We start from the raw sequence: 23,947 nt of genomic DNA, 5'->3' as shown, positions 1-23,947 counted from the left end.
TATTTTTGACAGTTCCTCAGTTCTGTTATCATTGTTTACTTTTTCTGTATTTTTCTTTATTTGGATGTTGGACCTTTTGAACTGATCTTGCATTTAAGTTAATCTATTTCTGTTTTACTTTCTGAGGCAGTTTCTTACTTTATTTTCCATTCTTTCACTTAAATTTCTAAATTCTATTATACTTTTAATTTCCAGAGGCTCTTTTATGCTTTCTGAATGTTTATTTTTTATCCTCTGCTTTTGTTTCTTAAGTGCAATATTTTCTCTTAATTCTGTGAGGATGTTAACCAGATGGTTGTTTTTGTTTTGTTTCAGTGTTCTGAAGTTTTCTTCTGCTCCTGGGACTCTTTTCCTCAGAGTTCCTTTGTACCATTTGTTTTGGCCTGTCTTGTTAGGGACTTTGCTTACAAATCTAGTGACTGGTAGCCGTCCATTTGAATTTAAGACAAGCTCCTAATGAGGTGACTGGAAGTTCTGTGTGTGTGGCAGAAATTGTTGGCAGATTGGCTTCATTGTAGGTGTCTAGCTGGGTTCTTTTATTGGGATGCCACCAACTGGTTAGTTTATTCAGAGAAAAATCCTCCAGTCATCTGTTTGGGATTCACAAACCTGGTTACCAGTATTCTTTGAGCCATTGGTTGCTGGAATTTCACGATCTAGAACTAGATATTTCAGTACGCCTTTGCTCAGATGTGTCTGATGTCTCCAGGTCCGAATTTCCTTTTGTTTACCCTTTGTGCAGTTTTCTCGGCTGTGGGAGAGAGAGTTACCTGGTAGTGTGTAGAGAAGGGATTTGGGGGGGGCGTTGATTATCTTTCAGGTTTTATCTTATCCCTCATCCTGTTTTGAGCCCTACTTGAACCCGTCCCTCTCAGGGGCGTGCACCACCGCTATGATGTGGCGCCTGAGGTCCCTCAGCTGGGGCGCCGTGTGGCCCGAGACGCGTTGCTTTTGGACTTGCCTTACTGCAGCAGCCTTTTCTCATGCGCTACGTCATTTGCTACTCTTTTCCTTCCTAGCTTCCAAAGTTTTAGAACTGTTGTCTTCCTTTATGTTTGTTTCCCTTTTGTGATTTGTGATTTTGCCCTTTTTATGTCATTCAGTGGAGTTTTTGGAAGGAGAGGAGGTAGTTTTCAAGTGGAATTAACTGCCTGTTCTCATGATGTAGTCTTTTCCCACTTCTTCCAGGGTCTTGTTTTACCTTTTAGTCTGTCCTTTTTACTTGATTTGTTCCCACGCAGCTCACAGTCATTTTTTTTTTTTTTTTTTTAACTTTTGGGTTTATTTATTTATTATTTATTTATTTATGGCTGTGTTGGGTCTTCGTTTCCGTGCGAGGGCTTTCTCTAGTTGCGGCAAGTGGGGGCCATTCTTCAACGCGGTGCGTGGGCCTCTCATTATCGCGGCCTCTCTTGTTGCGGAGCACAGGCTCCAGACGCGCAGGCTCAGTGATTGTGGCTCACGGGCCCAGTTGCTCTGTGGCATGTGGGATCTTCCCAGACCAGGGCTCGAACCCGTGTCCCCTGCATTGGCAGGCAGATTCTCAACCACTGCGCCACCAGGGAAGCCCTCACAGTCATTTTTGAATCTTCCCATGGATTTTACTTTCCCTTTACATTTTTCACCTTTTACTCGCAGGCTTCCTGGAAGAATAAAACCATTAGTTGATATCTCTGCTTCTTCAACTGCCTACTGTGGTCTAGCCTTTCAGTTGTGCTTAATGATTAAGGTGTAACTTAATCGTCTTGTTTTTTTTTTGTTTGTTTTTTTTTGGTCACACTGCGTGGCATGCGGGATCTTAGTTCCCCGACCAGGCATTGAACCCGTGCCCCCTGCAGTGGAAGCAAGGAGTCTTAACCACTGGGCTGCTAGAGAAGTCCCTTAATTGTCATTTTAAGCAGTAGCATATGAAATCAGCATTTGCTGTACCACTCTCATTATGGACACTGTCTGTTTTGTCTTTCAGTGACCCTTATATAAAAATCCATGTACAAGAAATTCTTTTAATAATTTAGCATAAGGAAAATTGTCTCCCTTTAGAATCTGGTATATTTCCTCCTTTTTTGATAGCTCTATGATACGTATTCCGTTTTTCTTTTTGTTCTGGCTATCAGGCAGCCCAGAACCAAATCTGGTCTTTAGTTACATCAGCTATGTTAATCTGATTATTAGTATATTTGTTTTCTCCTCCTCGTCCTGTGGGGTTTAGGACTTCACCTCTTATCTCTGTTTCTCTGCGTGTTGATTTCATTCTCTCATACTACAGACTCTCTACTTCATGAGGCTGGAACCATGACTGCTGGCAGCTCTTGGCTCTCATCTTCCTAGCCCCTTCTACCAGAAGAAGGGGCTGTCTTGAAGAATCCTGGGAAGGACTCTGATTGGCCTGTCTTGGATCATGTACCCACCATCCCTGTGGCTGGAGTGGGGAGGGTACTATGAATGACAACCCTCACTAGAACTACATAGTTGGAGTCAGGGGTAAGAGCAGTTTCCCTAAATCAGGGGATGTCCCTCATACTGGCTTTCACTGTTCATTTTTCTGTTTTTTTATTATAATACAGGTCCTTTATTTGTAGTCTGCCTCTAATCCTTTTCTGAAAAAAATTTTAGGTATAAATAAGTAAATAAAATATCACAAATTCCTGTTCATTCGTTCTTCACATTGTTACATTTGACTCTTAAGTCTACCACTCTGTTGATTTTGCTATTAACTTCACACGGCCAAATTCAAAAATTTTTTTTCACTTTTCATTATACTTGATCTACTTTCAGCATTTAAAACTGTGATCACTCATCTTTCTTGCAACTCTCTTTTCTCATGACTTCTGATAAACTGTTTTCTACTTGTACCTCTTTAAACATTGCCTTTTGGATTCCTATTTGGCATTACTTATTTACTTGTTTAAAATTTATGTTAGATGATTACTTTTCTGGCCTGTTTGATTACCTCACCCTAGATAAACTTAGGCATGCTTATGGATGCCTTGAGGCATCACTATCACCTGAAAAATTTTCTAGCCTTTAGATCCATATTTGCAGTTGGCTTCTGGATATCTCTATTTAGATATCCTAGGCATCTTAAATTTAATTTCTCTACTTCTGTAGTCACTGACATAATCTAGATTATTTTTCTGTCTAGATTATTTCAACAGCTTAAATTATGTAACTTTTGGTTAGATGATATATTGACATGGTTCAGAAAATATAAAAAGATACACAGTGAAAATTCTTCCTGCTAAACCAGCCTCTTATTTGCCCAGTTTAGCTTTCCATCTTTCTCTGTTGTTACTAGTTTTTAATTCATTTTTCTAGTTTATTCATGTATGTATATATTTCTACATATATAGACTCTTGTTTTTCTTTCTTTTCTACAAAAAGGTAGCATGTTACACATTTTTTGAATGAACTTTTCTCCCTTGTCTTTTTACCTCTCTCCTTTCAGTACTGTCCCCCTCCCCAACATTTCAAGATTATCTCCTATAAAGCAAATATGATTTGTTATTTCCCAATCTTCCTATAGTGGCATGCGGGATCTTAGTTCCTTAGTTACCCTGTTGGTGCAGGGAAAATTCTTTTGTCAGGTCCGCAGTATTTCCACTCTCACACATGTAATTTCTGCACAGAGTGTGGCTGGGTAACCACCCCCCCCCCCCAACCCCGGCCCCAACAATAAAAAATTTAGTTCTGTAGTTACATAGTAGGGTCAGAAATTTATGGTGGTATTGCTCTAGGGACAAGTAGAAATTATAGCTGCCCTAACATGATGTAAATTTTTCTTTTTCCATCTATCTTGTCCCTACCCCTCCTATTTTCACTTTCTGCACTGTATCCTCCACATAGCCGTGAATAGACAGATAACCCCAAAAGATTACTTCAGCATTTTATTCTCAGATGCTGCAAGTGCTTTTCTGTTCTCTGACTCCCAAAGCCCAGAGTATTTGTTATCTTCTGTCTTAAAAAAATTTTGCTCTGATTTTAGTATAGTGCAGGCCTGCTCATTTTTGATAATTAGGGAAAGAAAGAAAGATAAGTGGAAAGAAAAAAATCCATAATCCATAATCTCATGCAGAGATATCCAAGTAGTATGGTAGTAGTGTTAAGATCATGGGCTTTGGAGTCAGACGGACTAGATTTATGCCTGTGCAATTTTATCTCATAAGCCTCAGTTTCCTCATGTGCAAAATGTCATGGAGCTCTAATAACGTGCCAAGTAGTGTCAGGTGCTTAATACAGAGGAATACATCATTTCACCCTCTCAACAGGACAATGAAATAGAGGTACTATTTTAATATAAATTTTTTTAATGAGGAGGCAACTTGAGGCAAAGAGAGGTTTAATGATTTGTTCAGGGTCACATAAAAGTGGGTAAGCCAGGTTTTGAACCCTGGGCTCTCCAGAGATGATGTTATTTATTTATTTATTTATTTAGCTGCATCGGGTCTTAGTTGCGGCATGCAGGATCTTCATTGGGGCATGTGGGATCTTTCGATGCGGTGCACGGGCTTCTCTGGTTTTGGCACGTGGGCTTCTCTCTAGTTGTGACACGTGGGCTCCAGAGTGCGCAGACTCAGTAGTTGTGTGCGGGCTTAGTTGCTCCGTGGCATGTGGAATCTTCCCAGACCAGGGCTCGAACCCCTGTCCCCTGCATTGGCAGGCGGATTCTTAACCACTGTGCCATCAAGGAAGTCCTTGATGTTATTTTACAATAGGAGAAAGTGAAATAGCATCAATGTGGTAGGATTAGGAAGTATATTATCAATAATAAGGACACTATTCCCTCATGTTTGGATCTTTTCTGAGGTTCATTAGTTTCTGCTATTGTATGTGTATGTTTTAACCCCCGTAGTTCCTACCTGATTCCTTTTGTCTTTAAAATTAGGATGGAGTGGACTTCCCTGGTTGTCCAGTGGTTAAGACTCCACGCTTCCACTGCAGGGGGCACAGGGTTTGATTCCTGCTTGGGCAAGTTCCGCATGCTGTGCTGTGTGGCCAAAAAAAAACAAATTAGGATGGGGTAGTTTAGATGAGCTGTATCTCTGTACATGAAAGTTTCATTTCACTTAAGACTTTCCAGGGCTTCCCTGGTGGTGCGGTGGTTAAGAATCCGCCTGCCAACGCAGGGGACACGGGTTCGAGCCCTGGTCTGGGAAGATCCCACATGCCCCGGAGCAGCTAAGCCCGTGTGCCACAACTACTTGAGCCCACGTGCCACAACGAGTGAAGCCCCCACATCTAGAGCCCGTGCTCCGCAAGATGAGAAGCCACCGCAATGAGAAGCCACCGCAATGAGAAGCCCGCACACCGCGGTAAAGGGTAGCTCCTGCTCGCTGCAACTAGAGAAAGCCTGCACGCAGCAACGAAGACCCAAAGCAGGCAAAAATTAATAAATAAATTTAAAAAAAAAAAGGACTTTCCAGAAGCTTTTTTTCTCTTCACTTCTTTGGCAACATATGATTAATATTTACGGATGTTTGAGTGCTTTTGGCGACTAACTTTTGGGGGGAAGTGCTAGTTTTCTCTGCCAAACACACTCCATCCTTTGTGTTTCTTTGATATATGGATAATGTATGTCAAAATATATTTCTTTTGTCCTTTGTACAAATAACTGTGCATTATAAGCCGTAAGAGTATTGATATTTTACTCATATTCAAACAAAGACTCCTAATTTCTTTGGACCCACCCTGTGCATTTTAATTTACTTTTCTCACTTGTGTGTGTTTATGTGTAGAATTTTCATCACCTATTATTATTTTTAAAAGATTATTTTTGGCTGTGTTGGGTCTTCGTTGCTGTGCGCGGGCTTTCTCTAGTTGCGGCGAGCGGGGGGCTACCCTTCATTGCAGTGGCTTCTCTTGTTGCGGAGCATGGGATCTAGGCGCACGGGCTTCAGTAGTTGTGGCTCGCGGGCTATAGAGCGCAGGCTCAGTAGTTGTGGCGTCCGGGCTTAGTTGCTCCACGGCATGTGGGATCTTCCCAGACCAGGGCTCAAACCCGTGTCCCGTGCCTTGCAGGCAGATTCTTAACCACTGTGCCACCAGGGAAGCCCCTCATCACTTATTATTTTTTTTTTTAAATTTTTTATTTATTTATTTAGTTATTTATGGCTGTGTTGGGTCTTCGTTTCTGTGCGAGGGCTTTCTCTAGTTGCGGCAAGCGGGGGCCACTCTTCATCGCGGTGCGCGGGCCTCTCACTATCGCGGCCTCTCTTGTTGTGGAGCACAGGCTCCAGACGCGCAGGCTCAGTAGTTGTGGCTCACGGGCCTAGTTGCTCCGCGGCATGTGGGATCCTCCCGGCCCAGGGCTCGAACCCGTGTCCCCTGCATCGGCAGGCAGATTCTCAACCACTGCGCCACCAGGGAAGCCCCATCACTTAATTTTAATTGTAAGATCTGTGATGCAAAGAAAAGAGGGTGTACCCAGTATATGGACACTTAAAATAATAAAGTGAGTATCCATATATTTAGCGACCAAGCTTAATAAGGAGAGCATTTTGCCCATACCTTTGACTCTTGTGTGCCTCCCTTTGAGCACATTCCTCTCTTCACCTGAAGGAGAAACTACTGAATTTTGTGTTAATTCTTCTTCCTTTACTTCTAAACAGTATTTTATTTAGTTGTGGCTGTTTTGAACTTCATGTGAATGGAGTAATGCTGTATTGATTTTTTTGATTTACATTTTGTTTTTGAGATTCATCTATTTGATGCATGTAGCTGTAGTTTATTAATTTCCTTTGTTCCATGATTTCAGCATTTGAATTACACCAGTGTCCATTCTCCTGTTGATGGACATGTAGATTTTTGTCAGTGTTTTGCAATTTATGAACACTTTTGTGAATATTCTTGTACACTTGCAGGAATTCAGCTCACTACTAATCAAACTGCTGGGGTTGCTCCAAAAAGGGTCATAAAATCAATTTAGTGGGGAGCAACCAGCATTAAAAAATGAACTAGAACAGAAAAAAATTGACAGTGCAGTTTTAGTATTCTGTGTATATATATATGGGGTTGCCGTATAAAACATATTTCTTAGAGTGGTTCATGGTCAAAAAAGCTTGAGAAATGTTACTCTAGGGTATGTGCTAAGAGGTGGAGTTGTTAGGTTGCCAGGGAGGCCACTCCTTTTTTAGAAGTGGTTATTTCACTTTACTTTCCCACCAGTGAATGGCTTTTTTGCTCTACATCCTTACCCAATGCTTAGTATGTCAGTCTTTTTAAGTTTAGTCATTTTGGTAGTCTCATTGTGGTTTTTACTTTGCAATTCCCTGATTACTAATGATGGTGAAACCCTTTTTGTATATTTATAGGCCATTAAGATTTTCTCACTTGTGACTTGCAGATGGCTTCTCTGTGTTACTGGTTCATTTTTTATCCTTTTAATGCAGAGTTCTCAATTTCACTGTAGTCAAAATTTTCAGGTGGGTTTTTTTTTGTTCTTAGGGTTTTTTTTTTTTTTTGGTGCTTAGTGTTTTTTGCAACCTGTTAAATCTTTTCCTAACTTGAGGTCATGAAATGATTTTCCTATAAAAGAATTATTTTTTTTAACTGCTTTTTACATTTAGGTCTATAACCAACTCATCTGGATTTGATTTCATGTATAGAATGAAATGGGGGAAAAATATCTATTTTACGTACATTATATATTTATATATTTTATACATATTGTACACATAATATATATTACATACTATGTTAAAAAGGAACATCCAGTTACTTTAACACCATTCTCTTCACTTTTGCTGTACTGTGCCACTGTGTCATGAATCAGCAGTTCATATATGTGTAGATTTGTTTCTGGACTTGCTGTTCTGTTCTTTATGCCGATACCAGTTTTAAAATTACTCTAGCTTCTATTTTTCTTTTTTACTCTAGCTTTTTAAAGTCTGGACATATGTCAGATAAAATTAGTATTTCCCTCTTGTCTTTTTCTTCTTTTTTAATATTTTGCCTCTTGCTCTTTGCATTTGATAACCATTTAGAATCTTACTGTTCCATGAAAAATCCATTTAGTGTTTTGATTAGCTTTGCATTGATTCTGTAAATCAATTTGAGACATCTATTTACAGTTTTGAATCTTCCAATCTATGAACATAGTAATGTCTGGTTGTTAGGTTTTCTTTTTTAAGTCTGGTAAAATGTATACAACATAAAGTTTACCATTTTAACTATTTTTGAGTATGCAATTCAGTTCAGTGGCATTAAGCACATTCATAATGTTGTATAACCATCACCAGTATCTATTTCCGGAACTTTTTCATCATCCCAAACAGACACTCTGTACCCATTAAAGAAATCCCCCTACCACCCTCTCCTCAGCCCCTGGTAACTTCTAGTATCCTAGTTTCTATTTTATGAAATTTGTCTGCTATAGATGCCTCATTTAAGTGGGATCATGCAATATTTGTCCTTTATTTCACTTAGTTATTAAAGCATTTAATGTTCATCCATGTTGTAGACGTGTCAGAATTTACTTTTTATGGCTGAATAATAGTCCATTGTATGTATGTATCACATTTTGTTTATACATTCATGTTTTGATGGACTCTTGGATTGTTTCTACCTTTTAACTATTGTGAATAATGCTACTATGAACATTGGTGTACAGGTATCGACTTGAGTCCCTCTTTTCAGTTTTTTTGGGTATATACTAGGAGTGAAATTGCTGGATCATATGGTAATTCTATGTTCAACTTTCTGAGGAACTGCCAAAATGTTTTTCACCATGGCTGCACTGTTTTACGTTCCTATTGGCAATGCATGAGGGTTCCAATTTCTCCACATCCCCTCCAGCTCATTTTTTTGATAACAGCCATGTTAATGGTATGAAGTGGTGTTACCTTCTTATGGTTTTGATTTGTATCTCCCTAATGGTTAGTGATGCTGAGCGTCTTTTCATGTGCTTTTTGGCCATTTGTAAATCTTTGGGGAAATGCCTATTCAGTTCTTTGCCCATTTTGTATTTGGGTTGTTTGTCTTTTTGTTGTTGAATTGTAAGAATTCTTTATCTAGTTTTGGATCTAGACCCTTATCAGATATACGATTTACAAATATTTTCTCCTATTCTGTGGGTTTTTTCATTCTTATGCTGATGTTCTTTGATGCACAAAAGTTTTAATTTTGATGACGTTCAATTTATCTATTTTTGTTTTTTGATGCCTGTGCTTTTGGTGTCATGTCCAAGAAATAATTGCCATATCCAGTGTCATGAAGATTTCCCTTACATTTTCTCTCTTTTTTTTTTTTTTTTTAAACATTTTCTCTTTTAAGTGTTTTTTAAGTTTTAGCCCTTAACATTTATTTAGCTCTTTGATCCATTTTGGGTTAATTTTTGTATATGGTGTAAGGTAAGAGTCCAACTTTATTGTTTTGCATGTGGATATCCAGTTTTCCTAGCATCATTTATTGAAAAGGTGATTTTCCCCCATTGAATGGTTTGGCGTCCTTGTCAAAAGTCATTTGACCGTAGTACATGCAAGGATTTATTTCTGGGCTCTCTGTTCTCTTCTGTATGTCTGCCTTTATGCCTGTACAGACCACTTTGGTTACTGTAGCTTTGCAGTAAGTTTTGAAATCAGGAAGTGTGAGTCCTCTGACTTTGTTCTTCATTTTCATGATTTTAGTGTCTATTCAGGGTTCCTTGAGATTCCCAACGAATTTTAAGAATAATTTTTCTATTTCTGCGTAAAATGTTCTTGGGATTTTGGTATCAATTGCATTGAATCTGTAGGTCACTTTGGATAGTGATGACGTCTTAACATTCTTTCAGTCTGTGAACTTACATTTATTTGTGCCACCTTTAATTTTTTTCAGGAACATTATGTAGTTTTCAGTGTACAAGTTTTTTGCCTCTGGATAGGTTTATTCCCAAGGTTTTCTTTCTTTTTTGATGGTCTTGTAAATGCAGTTAATTGTTTTCTTAATTTCCTTTTCGGATTGTTCATTTACAATTATTATTATTACTATTATTTTTTTAAAATTTATTTATTTATTTATGGCTGTGTTGGGTCTTCGTTTCTGTGCGAGGGCTTTCTCTAGTTGTGGCAAGCGGGGACCACTCTTCATCGCGGTGCGCGGGCCTCTCACTATCGCGGCCTCTCTTGTTGCGGAGCACAAGCTCCAGATGCGCAGGCTCAGTAGTTGTGGCTCACGGGCCCAGTTGCTCCACGGCATGTGGGATCTTCCCAGACCAGGGCTTGAACCTGTGTCCCCTGCATTAGCAGGCAGATTCTTAACCACTGTGTCACCAGGGAAGCCCTACAATTATTTTTTATTTATTTATTTTATTTATTATTTTTTGGCTGCATCGGGTCTTAGTTGTGGTATGCGGGATCTTCGTTGCAGCGTGTGGGCTTCTCTCTAGTTGTGGTGTGTTTTCTCTTTCTAGTTGTGGCACGCGGTCTCCAGAGCATGTGGGCTCTGTAGTTTGCAGCGTGTGGGCTCTCTAGTTGAGGCGTGAGGGCTCAGTAGTTGTGGTGTGCGGGCTTAGTTGCCCTGTGGCATGTGGGATCTTAGTTCCCCGACCAGGAATTGAACCCACGTCCCCTGCATTGGAAGGCGGATTCTTTAACACTGGACCACGAGGGAAGTCCCTACAATTTTTTTTTTAAATCAATTTTTAAAAAAATCTCTTTTTATTTATTTATTTTATTTTTGGCTGCACTGGGTCTTCGTTGCTGCGTGGGGTTTCTCTAGTTGTGGCGAGCGGGGGCTACTCTTTATTGCAGTGCGCAGGCTTCTCATTGCAGTGGCTTTTGTTACGGAGCACGGGCTCTAGGCATGCGTGCTTCAGTAGTTGCAGCATGCAGGCTCAGTAGTTGTGACTCACGGGCTCTAGAGCACAGGCTCAGTAATTGTAGTGCATGGGCTTAGTTGCTCCGCGGCATGTGGAATCTTCCTGGACCAGGGCTCGAACCCGTGTCCCCTGCATTGGCAGGCGGATTCTCAACCACTGTGCCAACAGGGAAGTCCCCTACAATTATTATTATTATTTTTTAATAAATTTATTAATTTATTTATGGCTGCATTGGGTCCTTGTTGCTGCGTGTGGGTTTTCTCTGGTTGCATCAAGCAGAGGCTACTCTTTGTTGTGGTGTGTGGGCTTCTTATTGCAGTGGCTTCTTTCGTTGCAGAGCACGGGCTCTAGGCATGCAGGCTTCAGTAGTTGCAGCACGTGCGCTCAGCAGTTGTGGCTCATGGGCTCTACAGCACAGGCTCAGTCGTTGTGGCGCACAGGCTTAGTTGCTCCACGGCCTGTGGGATCTTCCTGGACCAGGGCTCGAACCCGTGTCCCCTGCATTGGCAGGCGGATTCTTAAGCACTGCGCCACCAGGGAAGTCCCTACAATTATTTTTTAATTAAAGCCTTTTGTGTCAAATGTAGAGTCACATACAGTTATAAGAAATAATTACTATTTACCCAATTTCCATTTATCCATTTTCCCCAATGCTAATAACATCTTGAAGAACTGTAGGATGGTATCCCCACCAGGATATTGAAATTGATGCAGTTAACAAACAGAATATATCCATTACCACAAGGATCCCTCATGGTACTCTTTTTACAGCTACACCTGTTTCCTTTCTGCCCCCAGGCTTAGTCCCTTGTAACTACTAATATATATATATTTTTAATTATTGTTTTTTGTTGAGGTATAGTTGATATACAATATTATGTGAGTTACAGGTGTATAACATAGTGATTCACAGTTTTTAAAGGTTATACTCCATTTATAGTTATTCTAAAAAATTGGCTATATTTTCTATGTTGTGCAATATATCCTTGTAGCTTATTTATTTTATACATAGTAGTTTGTAGCTCTTAATTCCCTACCCCTGTCTTGCCCCTCCCCACTGGTAACTGCTAGTTTTTTCTCTGCATCTGAGTCTGTTCTGTTTTGTTATATTCATTAATTTGTTTTATTTTTTAGATTCCACATATAAGTGAAAACATACAGTATTTGTCTCTTTCTGACTTATTTCACTAGCATAATACCCTCCAGGTCCATCCATGTTGTTGCAAATGGCAAAATTTCATTCTTTTTTATGGCTGAGTAGTGTTGCATGGTATATGTATATACATGTATATGTGTGTGTGTGTAATGTGTGTGTCACATCTTCTTTATCCATTCATCTGTTGATGGACACTTAGGTTGTTTCTGTATCTTGGCAATTGTAAATAATGCTGCTGTGAACATTGGGGTGCAAATATCTTTTCGAATTAGTGTTCTTATTTTTTTCAGGTGTATATCTAGGAGTAGAATTGCTGGGTCATATGGTAGTTTTATTTTTAGTTTTTTGAAAAACCGCCATACTGTTTTCCACAGTGGCTGCACCAATGTACCTTCCCACTAATGATGCATAAGGGTTCCCTTTTCTCCACATCCTCACCAACATTTGTTGTTTGTGTTCTTTTCTTTTTCTTTTTTTTTAATTTTTAAATTTATTTTTGGCTGCGTTGAGGCTTCGTTGCTGTGCGCAGGCTTCATGTAGTTGTGGCGAGCAGGGGCTATTCTTTTGTTGCTGTGTGCGGGTTTCTCATTGCAGTGGCTTCTCTTGTTGCAGAGCCTGGGCTCTAGGCGCGCGGGCTTCAGTAGTTGTGACACGCGGGCTTAGTTGCTCCGTGGCATGTGGGATCTTCCCGGACCGGAGATCGAAACCGTGTTCCATCCCTGCAGTGGCAGGCGGATTCTTAACCACTGCACCACCAGGGAAGTCCTTATTTATTTTTAATTTTATTTTTGGCTGCGTTGGGTCCTCACCGCCATGTGTGGGCCCCCTCCAGCTGTGATGAGCGGGGGGCCACTCCCCGCCGCGGTGCGCGGGCCTTTTACTGCGGTGGCCTCCCCGGCCGCGGAGCACGGGCTCCAGGTGCGCAGGCCTCAGCAGCTGCAGCATGCAAACCCAGTAGCCATGACACGCGGGCTCCAGAGTGCAGGCCCAGCAGCTGTGGCGCAGGGGCTCAGCCGCTCCGCAGCACGTGGCATCCTCCCAGACCAGGGCCCGAACCCGTGTCCCCTGCATCGGCAGGCGGATCCCCAACCACTGCGCCACCAGGAAAGTCCGCATTGTTGGTTTTTTACAAACATGTATAAGAACTTCCCTGGTGGCGCAGTGGTTAAAAATCCGCCTGCCAATGCAGGGGACACGGATTTGAGCCCTGGTCCAGGAAGATCCCACATACTGTGGAGCATTTAAGCCCGTGGGCCACAACTGCTGAGCTTGCACTCTAGAGCCCATGAGCCACAACTACTGAGCCCGCTAGCCTGTGCGCCTAGAGCCCGTGCTCCGCAACAAGAGAAGCCACCTCAACGAAGACTAGCCCCTGCTTGCCGCAACTAGAGGAGGCCTGCACGCAGCAATGAAGACCCAAAGCAGCCCAAAAAAAAGAGAGTATATTTTAGCATAACCTGTCTTTATCTGTCCAAAAATCTTGCTAGAATTTTGATAGGATACCATTAAACTGAATAACAATTTGTGGAGAACTGACATCTTTACTCTGTTGAGTCTTCTAATCCATGAACGTTCTGTGTTTTTCCATTTATTTAGGTCTTCCTTGTATTTTTAAAAAAAATTTATTTATTTATTTATTTATTTTTGGCTGTGTTAGGTCTTCGTTTCTGCGCGAGGGCTTTCTCTAGTTGCAGCGAGCGGGGGCCACTCTTCATCGCGGTGCGCGGGCCTCTCACCGTCGCGGCCTCTCTTGTTGCGGAGCACAAGCTCCAGACGCGCAGGCTCAGTAGTTGTGGCTCACGGGCCCAGTTGCTCCGCGGCATGTGGGATCTTCCCAGACCAGGGCTCGAACCCGTGTCCCCTGCATTGGCAGGCAGATTCTCAACCACTGTGCCACCAGGGAAGCCCCCTTGTTTTTTTTGTTGTTGTTGTTGTTCAGTTTGGCATAGTTTTCAGCCTATAAGTCCTGTGCGTGTTTTGTGGATTTCTAAGTATTTAATTTTGGGGGAAACAATTGTATATAATGTTGTATGTTTAATTTTGGTGTCCATGCATTTATTGGTAGTGTTTTGAAATAACAACTGATTTTTATATGTATCTTGCATCCTATGACCTTGTTGAATTCACTTATTCTGGGAGTTTTGTTTTGTGATTATTGTGTCATCTGCAAATAGGGTTATTTTTATTTCTTCCTTCTCAATTTGTATGCCCTTTTATGCTTGCCTAATTGTTTTGACTAGAAATTTCAGCACCATGTTCATTAAGATTGTTGAGAGTGGACATACTTTTTTCTGACCTTAGGGGGAAGGCATTCACTCAGTGATGCAAAACCACTAAGTAGGATGTCACTAAGTAGGTTTTTTTGTAGATGTTCTATATGAAGTTGAGGAAATTTACCTATTTTCCTATTATTCTCAGCTTTTTGAAAGTCATGTATGGGTGCTGAATTTTGTTAATTATTCTGCATCAATTGATGCATGTAATTTTTTTCCTTTAGCCTGTTAATATGGTAGATTACATTCACTGATTTTGCATATTTAACCAGTCTTGGAGTAAGCCCCACTTGATCATGGCATATAATTCCTTTTATATGTTATGGGATTCTGTGCTTATTTTGTTAAGGATTTTTGTGTCTCTATTCATGATACATATTATCTATAGTTTTTTCTTTTCATACTCTTTGGTTTGGGTATTGGAGTAATACTACTTTCATAAAATGAGTTGGGAAATGCTCCTTCATTTTCTGTTTTCTGGAAGAGATTTCATAGAATTGGTGTTAATTCTTCTTTAAACATTTGGTACAGTTCTCCTTTTAAACTATCTGGACCTTCGTATTTTTTTTGGTAGTTTTTAAAGTACAAATTAAACATTTTAAATATAGAGCTATTCAAATTGTCAGTTTCATGATTGGTGAGTTGGAGTAGTTTGTATTTTTCCAGGAAGGGATCCATTTGGTCTGAGCTGTGATATTTATGTGTGTGAAGTTGTTGGTAGCATTCCCTTATCCTTTTGATGTCTGCAGGATTTGTACTGATAGCCCCTGTCTCATTCCTGTTATTTGTCAGGTGTTGATGGAGGTTTAGGAATTTTATTATCTTTTCAAAGGACCAGCTCCTAGTTTTGTTGATTTTCTTTTTTTTTCTATTTTATTTATTTATTTTTAAAATTTATTTTATTTATTTATTTTTGGCTGCACTGCGTCTTCGTTGCTGCACATGGGCTTTCTCTAGTTGCGGCAAGTGGGGGCTACTCTTCGTTGCAGCACGCGGGCTTCTCATTGCGGGGGCTTCCCATTGCGGTGGCTTCTCTTGTTGCGGAGCACGGGCTCTAGGCGTGTGGGCTTCAGTAGCTGTGGCACGCGGGCTCAGTAGCTGTGGCATGTGGGCTCAGTAGGTCCGCAGTGTGTGGGATCTTCCTGGACCAGGGCTCGAGCCCGTGTCCCCTGCATTGGTGGATTCTTAAACCACTGTGCCACCAGGGAAGTCATTTTTTCTCTATTTTAAATTTCAGTGATTTCTGCTGTATATTTTTTTACTTCCTTCTGCTTGCCTTGGGTTTACTTATTTTTTTGTTTCCTGAGGTGGAATCTTAAGACTACTGTATTGATTTGAGACTTTTCCACTTTTCTTTGCATTGTTACAGACTTCCCTCTTTCCACTGGTTTGGCTATGTCCCCCAAGGATTGGTATGTTATATTTTCATTTTCATTCAGTTTTTAAAAAAAGTTTATTTATTTTTGGCTGTGTTGGGTCCTTGTTGCTGCGTGTGGGCTTTCTCTAGTTGTGGTGAGTGGGGGCTACTCTTTGTTGCGGTGCACGGGCTTCTCATTGCGATGGCTTCTCTTTGTTGCAGAGCACAGACTGTAGGCATGCAGGCTTCAGTAGTTGCAGCATGCAGGCTTGGTAGTTGCGGCACGTGTGCCCTAGAGCGCACGGGCTTCAGTGGTTGTGGCGTGTGGGCTCAGGAGTTGTGGCTTGCGGGCTCAGTAGTTGTGGTGCATGGGTTTAGTTGCTCTGCGGCATGTGGGATCTTCCTGGACCAGGGATCGAACCCGTGTCCCCTGCATTGGCAGGCAGATTTTTAACCACTGAGCCACTGGGGAAGTCCCTTCATTCAGTTTAATATATGTTTTTCATTTTCCTTGAGGCTTCCTCTTTTATTGTTGTGCCATGTCTTTCTGGCCTCTGTGGTTTCTGATGAGAAAGCTGCTCTCTTTTAAATTATGTTTTCCCTACATAGGCATACCTCGTTTTATTGCACTTCACTTTATTGCACCTCACAGATGCACTTATTTTCTTTTTTTAACAAATTGAAGGTTTGTGGCAACTCTTCATCGAGCAAGCCTGTCTGCACCATTTTTCTAACAGCATTTGCTCACTTCATGTTTCTGTATCACATTTTGGTAATTCTTGCAATGTTTCAAACTTTCTCATTATTATATTTGTTATGGTGATTTGTCATCAGTGATCTTTGATGTTACTCTTACGACTTGCCGAAGACGCAGGTGATTAGCATTTTTCAGCTGTGTGGCATGTGGGATCTTAGCACCCTGACCAGGGATCGAACCTGTGCCCCCTGCATTGGGAGCATGTAGTCTTACCCACTGGACCACTGGGGAAATCACAAGGCTCTTTTCATTTTTTTTTTTCAGTCTGTTTTCTCTCTGTTGTTTACATTGAGCAATTTTCACTGTAATATCTTCTCGTTCACTGATTCTTTTCCTCTCTTTCTGCTCTTGAGGTCATCCAGTGAGCTCTTTCTTACTGTACTTCTCAGTTCTAAAATTTCCATTTTGTTCTTCCTTATATCTTCAATTTTTTGCTAAAGTTTTCTAGTTTTCATTTTTATGTTCATAATTGTGTGTTGAATAATTTTTATCAGGGCTGCTTTAAAATCTTCATTAGATGATTCTAGCATCCATGTCAGATGTTAAAATTACAAACATCTTGGACTCTCCTGGCGGTCCAGTGGTTAGGACTATTTTTACTTTATGTTTTTTGAAGCTGTTATTAGGTGAATAAATGTTTTGGATTTTTCGTATTTTCTTAATGAGCTGTACCCTTTATCTTTGAGAAATGATCCTCTTTTATGATATTATTGATTTAAAATTTTAAAATTTAAAAATTTTATTTTTTTAAATTCTTGGCTGCCTTGGGTCTTCATTGCTACGCACAGGCTTTCTCTAGTTGCGGCGAGTGGGGGCTACTCTTTGTTGCGGTGCGCAGGCTTCTCATTGCGGTGGCTTCTCTTGTTGCGGAGCGCAGGCTCTAGGTACCCAGGCTTCAGTAGTTGTGGCACATGCTCAGTAGTTGTGGCTTGCAGGCTCTAGAGAGCAGGCTCAGTAGTTGTGGCGCACTGGCCCAGTTGCTCCGCGGCATGTGGGATCTTCCCGGACCAGGGCTCGAACCTGTGTCCTCTGCACTGGCAGGCGGATTCTTAACCACTGTGCCACCAGGGAAGTCCCAATATTGTTGATTTTTATTAATTCTACTTTATATGAAATTAATGTAACCATTTCAACTTTCTTTGATTTTGCAGTATGTAATATGTCCTTTTTCTCTGGCTGCTTTAAAGATCTTTATTTCTGGTTGTAGGCGATTTGATCATAATATGTTTTGGTTTACATTTCTTCATGTTTCTATTGCTTGGTGTTTATTTAAAGAGTGCTTTGTTCTAGCTGTTTATAGTTTTCATCAAATTTGGAAAATGGTTGATGTTATTTCTTCAAGTATATTTTTCTGTATTATCTCCTTTGTGGCTCCATTTATAAGTGTACTTGGCTTCTTGAAGTTGTCTCAAAGCTAATCTATGCTCTGTTCATTTTTTAAAAGTACTTTTTTTCTGTTTCATTTTGGTTAGTAACTATTGGTTTCATGTGCTGTAAATCTCATAATGTTTTTCCTCTTAGACCTTATGATTTTCATCTCTAGAAGTTCACTTTATTTTATTTGATGTTTCTACTTAACAAGTTTAATATTTCCCCTGTCTCCTTGAACATATGAACTGTATTCATACTAATTGTTTGAAAGGACTTGTATACTAATTCTTCTTGTCATTTCAAGATTGACATTTCAAGGTTTGACTGGTTTTTGTTTTATTATGGGGTATAATTTCCTGCTTCTGTATATGTCTTTTAGCTGTTGTGAATTTTATCTTTTTTTTTTTTCTTTTGGAGCAGAGAAAGGTTTATTTCAGGGCCAAGCAAGGAGCTCATGCTCAAAAGACCCAAACTCCCCAGTGGCTTTCAGGGGAGCAGTTTTAAAGGCAACATTTGGGGGTGAAGGCTGTAGGATTCATGACTTTCTTCTCATTGATGTGTTGTGAAGTAACAGTGTGGTGTTTTAGGAATCTTAATCATCAGCTTGCTGGTCCGAACAGTCTGGGGTCTAGTGCTTGTGCTCAGCAGGTGGTTGCCGTCCTCCACCTGAGTGTGGGGGTCTCAGTTCCTGTAGAACAACTGGTCTCAGGACTTAATGAAGCTCAGGTTCTTGATGTCTCATCGCAGAAAGAATTCAGTGAGAGACAAAGTGATAGGTAAGAAGTGGATTTATTTAGAGAGAAACACACTCCACAGGCAGAGTGTGGGCCATCTCAGAAGGTGAGAAAGGCCGTGAATTTTATCTTGTTAGATTCTCTGTTTTATAAAGTATGCCTAAAAATATTTTTGGACTTCGTTCTATGACATGGTTAAGTTACTGGAAAACAGTTTGTTGCTTTTGGGTCTTGCTTTTATGTTTTGTTTGAATGGACCAGAGCTAGGTTTGGTCTAGGTTAATTTTTCCCCTCCTTCTGAGGCATTATGCTTCTTAGTACTCTGATGCAGTATGAATTAGTTGGTTTTCTATTCTGGCTTTTGAGAACAGCCATTATTTGTATCCTTGTGTGAGGTGTGGGTGCTGTCACTTCTAAATGTTTCGTGGTTTCTTCTGGCCTTGAATAGTTCTCTCACAAGCAAGTGCTGATTAGTTACTCAACATATTGTAGGGTGAGCCTCTGTAGATCTCTTCATTTTTCTCTCTCTCTCCAGCTTTCTACTCAGTGCTGGTCTCCCTTGTGAGCTCTAGCCACCTTGGCTTCCTTGGACTCCCAGCTCCATTTCCTCAACTTGGGGAGCCCACAGGTTCTGCCTGGGTTCCTTCCACGGCCTGGAGACTCTCAAGGCAGTAAGCTGGGCAAATGTATGCTTGTGTTGTTTGTTTCTTGTCTCCCAGGGATCACTGTCTTTTGTTAACTTGTCTAAAATCTTCAGTATTATTGTTTCATACATTTTGTTAGGTTTTTATTATTTCATGCAGAAGGCTAAATCTGGTCTCTTTCATTCCATCTTGACTGGAAGTGGTATTATTGTGGTTTTATTTTGTATTTTCATATTGACTAGTGATATTGAGCACATTTTAATTTGCTTATTGACCATTCATGTGTTTCTCTTGTGAAGAGTTTGTTCAAAGCTTTAGCCTTTTTCCTTCTTTCTCTCCTTATTTTTTTCTTTGTCTGTTTTTTTCTTTCTTTCTTTTTTTTTTTTGCATTGCAGAGGTCCTTATATGTTTTGGATACCAGTCCTCTGTTAGATAAGTGTTTTGTAAGTACTTTCTCCAAGTCTGTTTCCTATTTATTTTCTTAACTGTGCCTTTTGATGAGCAGAAATGTCTAAGTCTGATGAAGTCTAATTTATCAGTTTTTTCTTTTATAGTTATTGCTTACTGTGAGCTAAGACACTTTTGCCTAACCCTGAAGTCATGAAGGTAATTTCCTTTGTTTCCTCTAAAACTTTTTGTTTTTGCTAATTTATATTTAGGTCTGTGATGCATCTCAAATTAAGTTTTATAGGTTTTGTTTTTTGCATAATTGTTTCTGTACCATTTTATTAAAATGTAACTTTTAAAAAAAATTTATTTTATTTTTTTGGCTGCATTGGGTCTTCATTGCTGCACGTGGGCTTTTCTCTAGTTGCAGTGAGTGAGGGCTTCTCTTGTTGCAGAGCACGGGCTCTAGGTGCGCGGGCTTCAGTAGTTGTGTCATGTGGGCTCAGTAGTTGTGGTGCATGGGCTTAGTTGCTCTGCGGCATGTGGGATCTTCCCGGACCAGGGCTCGAACCCATGACTCCTGCATTGATTGGCAGGCGGATTGTTAACTACTGTGCCACCGGGGAAGCCCTGCACTATTTTATTGAGAAGAGTTTCCTTTCCTCACTGGGTTGCTTTGGTGAAACATTACATGGCTGCAGAAGTGGGTTCTATTTCAGAAATCTTTATTCTGTTACACTGATCTGTTTGTCTGTCCTTAATATCATTACCAAACTTTTTTTTTTTTTAACATCTTTATTGGAGTATAATTGCTTTACAAAGATGTGTTAGTTACTGCTTTATAACAAAGTGAATCAGTTATACATATACATATGTTCCCATATCTCTTCCCTCTTGCGTCTCCCTCCCTCCCACCCATTACCAAACTTTTGATTATTTGTAACTTTATAGAAGGTCTTGAAATCAGATTTGCAAGTCCTTCAATCTTTTTCATCTTTTTCAAGATTGCTTTGCTAAGTCCTTAGCACTTCCATAAAAAGTTTGATATTTGCTTTTGCATTTCTCTGAAAGGCTGATGGGATTATGATTGCAGTTGCTTTGAATCTGTAGATCAGTTTGAGGAGAATTGACATGTTGACAATGTTAGATATTCCTGTTCATTAGCATGGCATATCTCTCCATTTATTTAGGTCATCTTTGTGTTTTCCTGAGCAGTGTTTTGTAGTTTTCAGCCTTTGGTTTTGCATGTCTTTTGTTTTTAAAGTTATTTTTATTTTGAAATATTTCATGTTATTTGATATTATTGGAGGGAGTATTTTAAAGAATTCAATTTTTAGTTATTCTTAGTATATGGAAATAGAATTGACTTATGTTTATTGATTTGTGTCTTAACAACCTTAACTCACGTTAGTTCTACGAGTTTTTTTCTAGACAACTTAATTCGATTTTTCTAATAGTGATCACATTATAAAGCTTTTTACCTCTTTCCAATTTGTATTTTTATTTTCTTCTCTTATCGCATGCACTTAGGTCTTGGTCCCATTCTCTGGGGAAAGCATTCAGTTTTATGCCATTAATTACGTGAGCTGTAGACTTTTATTGATGATCATTATCAGGTTGTTTTAAAATACTGGTTTTATTATTGCTTAAGTACAGCAGGGAAGGCTAACAGATCAGGAGATGATTGCCATTGAAAAGATAATTTGTTATACTCACAGATTCCCCAGAGGAGGGCGGGTATACCACAGCCTAGGAAGACACATGGGGAAGCACCCTAATTAGGATGCAGCAGGTGTGAACGGGGGGAAAAAGTAAAGGCAAGAGTCTTTATTTTGGTTTCTGTGGGAAGAAATAGTCAAGGACTTGTAATCAGGTTTAGGATTGTCTAGTTTGAATAATATCAAGGGCTTTGGGGTATGGGGCCTGCCCCTAGTTGTCTGGTACCTGGCCCTGGGGTGATTAGGGCAGGGGAATATAGTAGCCAGTGTAAAATAGAGATGGTTGGGGGTATGAGCTTTTAGTTGGTTGGTTTGCATATGAAAGCAAGCTGGGGAGTTGTTTGCTATCTCCAGGAATTAGTTAGCCTTGGGAGGGACAGCCCTCCAGGGTCAGCAAGGCCTCAAAGTATCAAAAATACAGAATGAAAAGGTATGATTAACAGGTTGAGTAGGATCTCTTCTCTTCCTAGTTTTGCGACGGTTTATGACATGAATGGATGTTTTGCCAAATGCCTTTTCTGCATCTGTCGAGATGATTATGTGATGTTTTTGCAGAATTAATATGAATTTCATTGTTTTATTTTCATATGTTATATCAACCTTGTATTCCTGGGATAAACTCTGCTTGGTCATGGTGTATTTTTTTTTTTTTATATTGCAGGATTTAAATTGCTAGTATTTTTATTAAATATTTTTGCATCTGTGTACTTCAGAGATGTTAGTCTGTAATTTTTTTTGTAGTTTCTTTTTAGGTTTTGGTAGTATTGGTATATTCATTAGTACTTTTGGTGCTGAACTTAGAAAATGATTTCAGAAGTAGTCTATTTTCTAGAAGTGTTTGTGTGAGATTGATTCTGTTTTCTCCTTGGTGTTTGATGGAATTTACCAGTGAAAAAATCTGAGCCTAGAGTTGTATTTTGGGGAAGGATTTTGATGATGGATTCAACTTAAGGGCTCTTCAGATTTTGTTTCATGTTGTCAATTTTGGTAAATTGTATTTTTCAAGGCATTTTTCCATTTCATCTAAGTTGTTGAATTGGTTAGTGTAAAGTTAATCTTTGGTTTTTTAGTATCTGTGGGTTCTATAATGATAATTCCTTCTTTATTCCTGATATTGGTAATTTTTGTATATGTTTTAAATTAGTTTAGCTAGAAGTTTATCAACTTTGTTTATCTTTCCAAAGGACAATCTTTGATTTTAAATTTTCTTTAGTGTTTCTATCTCATTTTTTTCTGCTCTTTACTATTTACTTTCTTCTGCTCACTTTGGGTTTAGTTTGCACCTTTGTAGATTCTTCAGGTGAAATCTTAGGTTATTAATTAATTTTATAGCTTTTTCCCCTAGCATGGTCAGGGAACATACTTTGTAAGATTTCTTTCTTTCTTTATTTTTTAATTTTATTTTTGGCTGCGTTAGGTCTTGGCTGCTGCTCGCGGGCTTCGTTGAGGTGCGCGGGCTTCTCATTGCAGTGGCTTCTCTTGTTGCGGAGCACGGGCTCTAGGCCCGTCGGTTTCAGTAGTTGCAGCATGTGGGCTCAGTATTTGTGGCTCGTAGGCTCTAGAGCGCAGGCTCAGTAGTTGTGGCGCACGGGCTCAGTTGCTCCATGGCATGTGGGATCTTCCCAGACTAGGGCTGGAACCCATGGCCCCTGCATTGCAGGTGGATTCTTAACCACTGCGCCACCAGGGAAGTTGCCTTCGTATGATTTCATTCCTTTTAATTCATTGTGTCTTATGTTGTGGTGAATGTACCGTAGTCACCTGAAAGGAATGTGTACTGTGGTTTTAGTATTGCTCAGATTATTGATTTTTGTTGGGGGGTGGGTGTCTAATTTTGTCAGTTACTGAGACAGAAGTGTTAAAATATCTTACTGTGTTTGTGGAATTGTGTACTTGTGTTGGTTTTTGCTATATGTATATTTTGAAGCATTGTTATTAAGTGCACATTTATAGTTATTATGGCTCATTGTTTGACATTTATCATTATGAAATGTCCCCATTTATCATCACTAATTTTCTAGGTCTTGAAATCTCTTTTGTTTGTGATGTTAAGTATAGCTACTCACCATCTTATACTTTCGATTTGTATGGTATATCTTTTTTTATCCATTTACTTTAGACCTGTTTGTGTCTCATTTAGAGCATGTCTCTTATAGATGATATATTGTATAATTGGGTTTCACTTTTGTATCTGTGCCAACACACTCTGCCTTTTAACTAGTCTCTTAAGTTTAGTCTCTTCACATTTAATGTAAATATGTGATTGGGTTTACATCTACCATTTTATGAAGTTATTTTCTGTTTGTCTCATTTTTTTTTCTTTTTAATATATTTGAAAGTTACTTTTTTTAAAATTAATTAATTTTTTTGGGGGGGCTGCGTTGGATCTTTGTTGCTGCACGCAGGCTTTCTCTAGTTGTGGTGAGCGGGGGCTACTCTTCATTGCAGTGCATGGACTTCTCATTGCGGTGGCTTCTCTTGTTGTGGAGCACGGGCTCTAGGTGCATGGGCTCAGTAGTTGTGGCTTGCGGGCTCTAGAGAGCAGGCTCAGTAGTTGTGGCGCATGGGCTTAGTTGCTACACGGCATGTGGAATCTTCCCACACCAGGGCTTGAACCTGTGTCCCCTGCATTGGCAGGCAGATTCTTCTTAACCACTGAGCCACCAGGGAAGTCCCCCAAAGTTACTTTTAAAAAAATGGTTTTAATGATATAAAATTCACATATCATACAGTTCAGCCATTTAAAGTGTACAATTCA

The 23,947-nt window shown here is 39.9% G+C and overlaps 1 protein-coding gene across 10 annotated transcripts in view; it reads left to right on the top strand.

Moving 5' to 3' along the window:
* The window catches only part of MLLT10 (MLLT10 histone lysine methyltransferase DOT1L cofactor), a 246,892-nt gene that overhangs the window by 14,788 nt on the left and 208,157 nt on the right, over positions 1–23,947 (top strand). The window contains exon 1 of one of the 10 annotated variants that reach the window (XM_061181605.1): positions 2,294–2,481. The exons of the other annotated variants lie outside the window; for them this stretch is intronic. The gene's annotated coding sequence lies outside the window, so the exon portion shown is untranslated. Of the gene's footprint in view, positions 1–2,293; positions 2,482–23,947 lie in introns of those variants that run through there. 10 annotated transcript variants of the gene reach the window in all.

This window comes from Eubalaena glacialis, chromosome 2 (assembly GCF_028564815.1).
Source record: "Eubalaena glacialis isolate mEubGla1 chromosome 2, mEubGla1.1.hap2.+ XY, whole genome shotgun sequence".
Classification (NCBI taxonomy): domain Eukaryota; kingdom Metazoa; phylum Chordata; class Mammalia; order Artiodactyla; family Balaenidae; genus Eubalaena; species Eubalaena glacialis.
The sequence above is the reverse complement of the archived record's forward strand: the minus strand, read 5'-3'. Positions and strand labels throughout refer to the sequence as shown.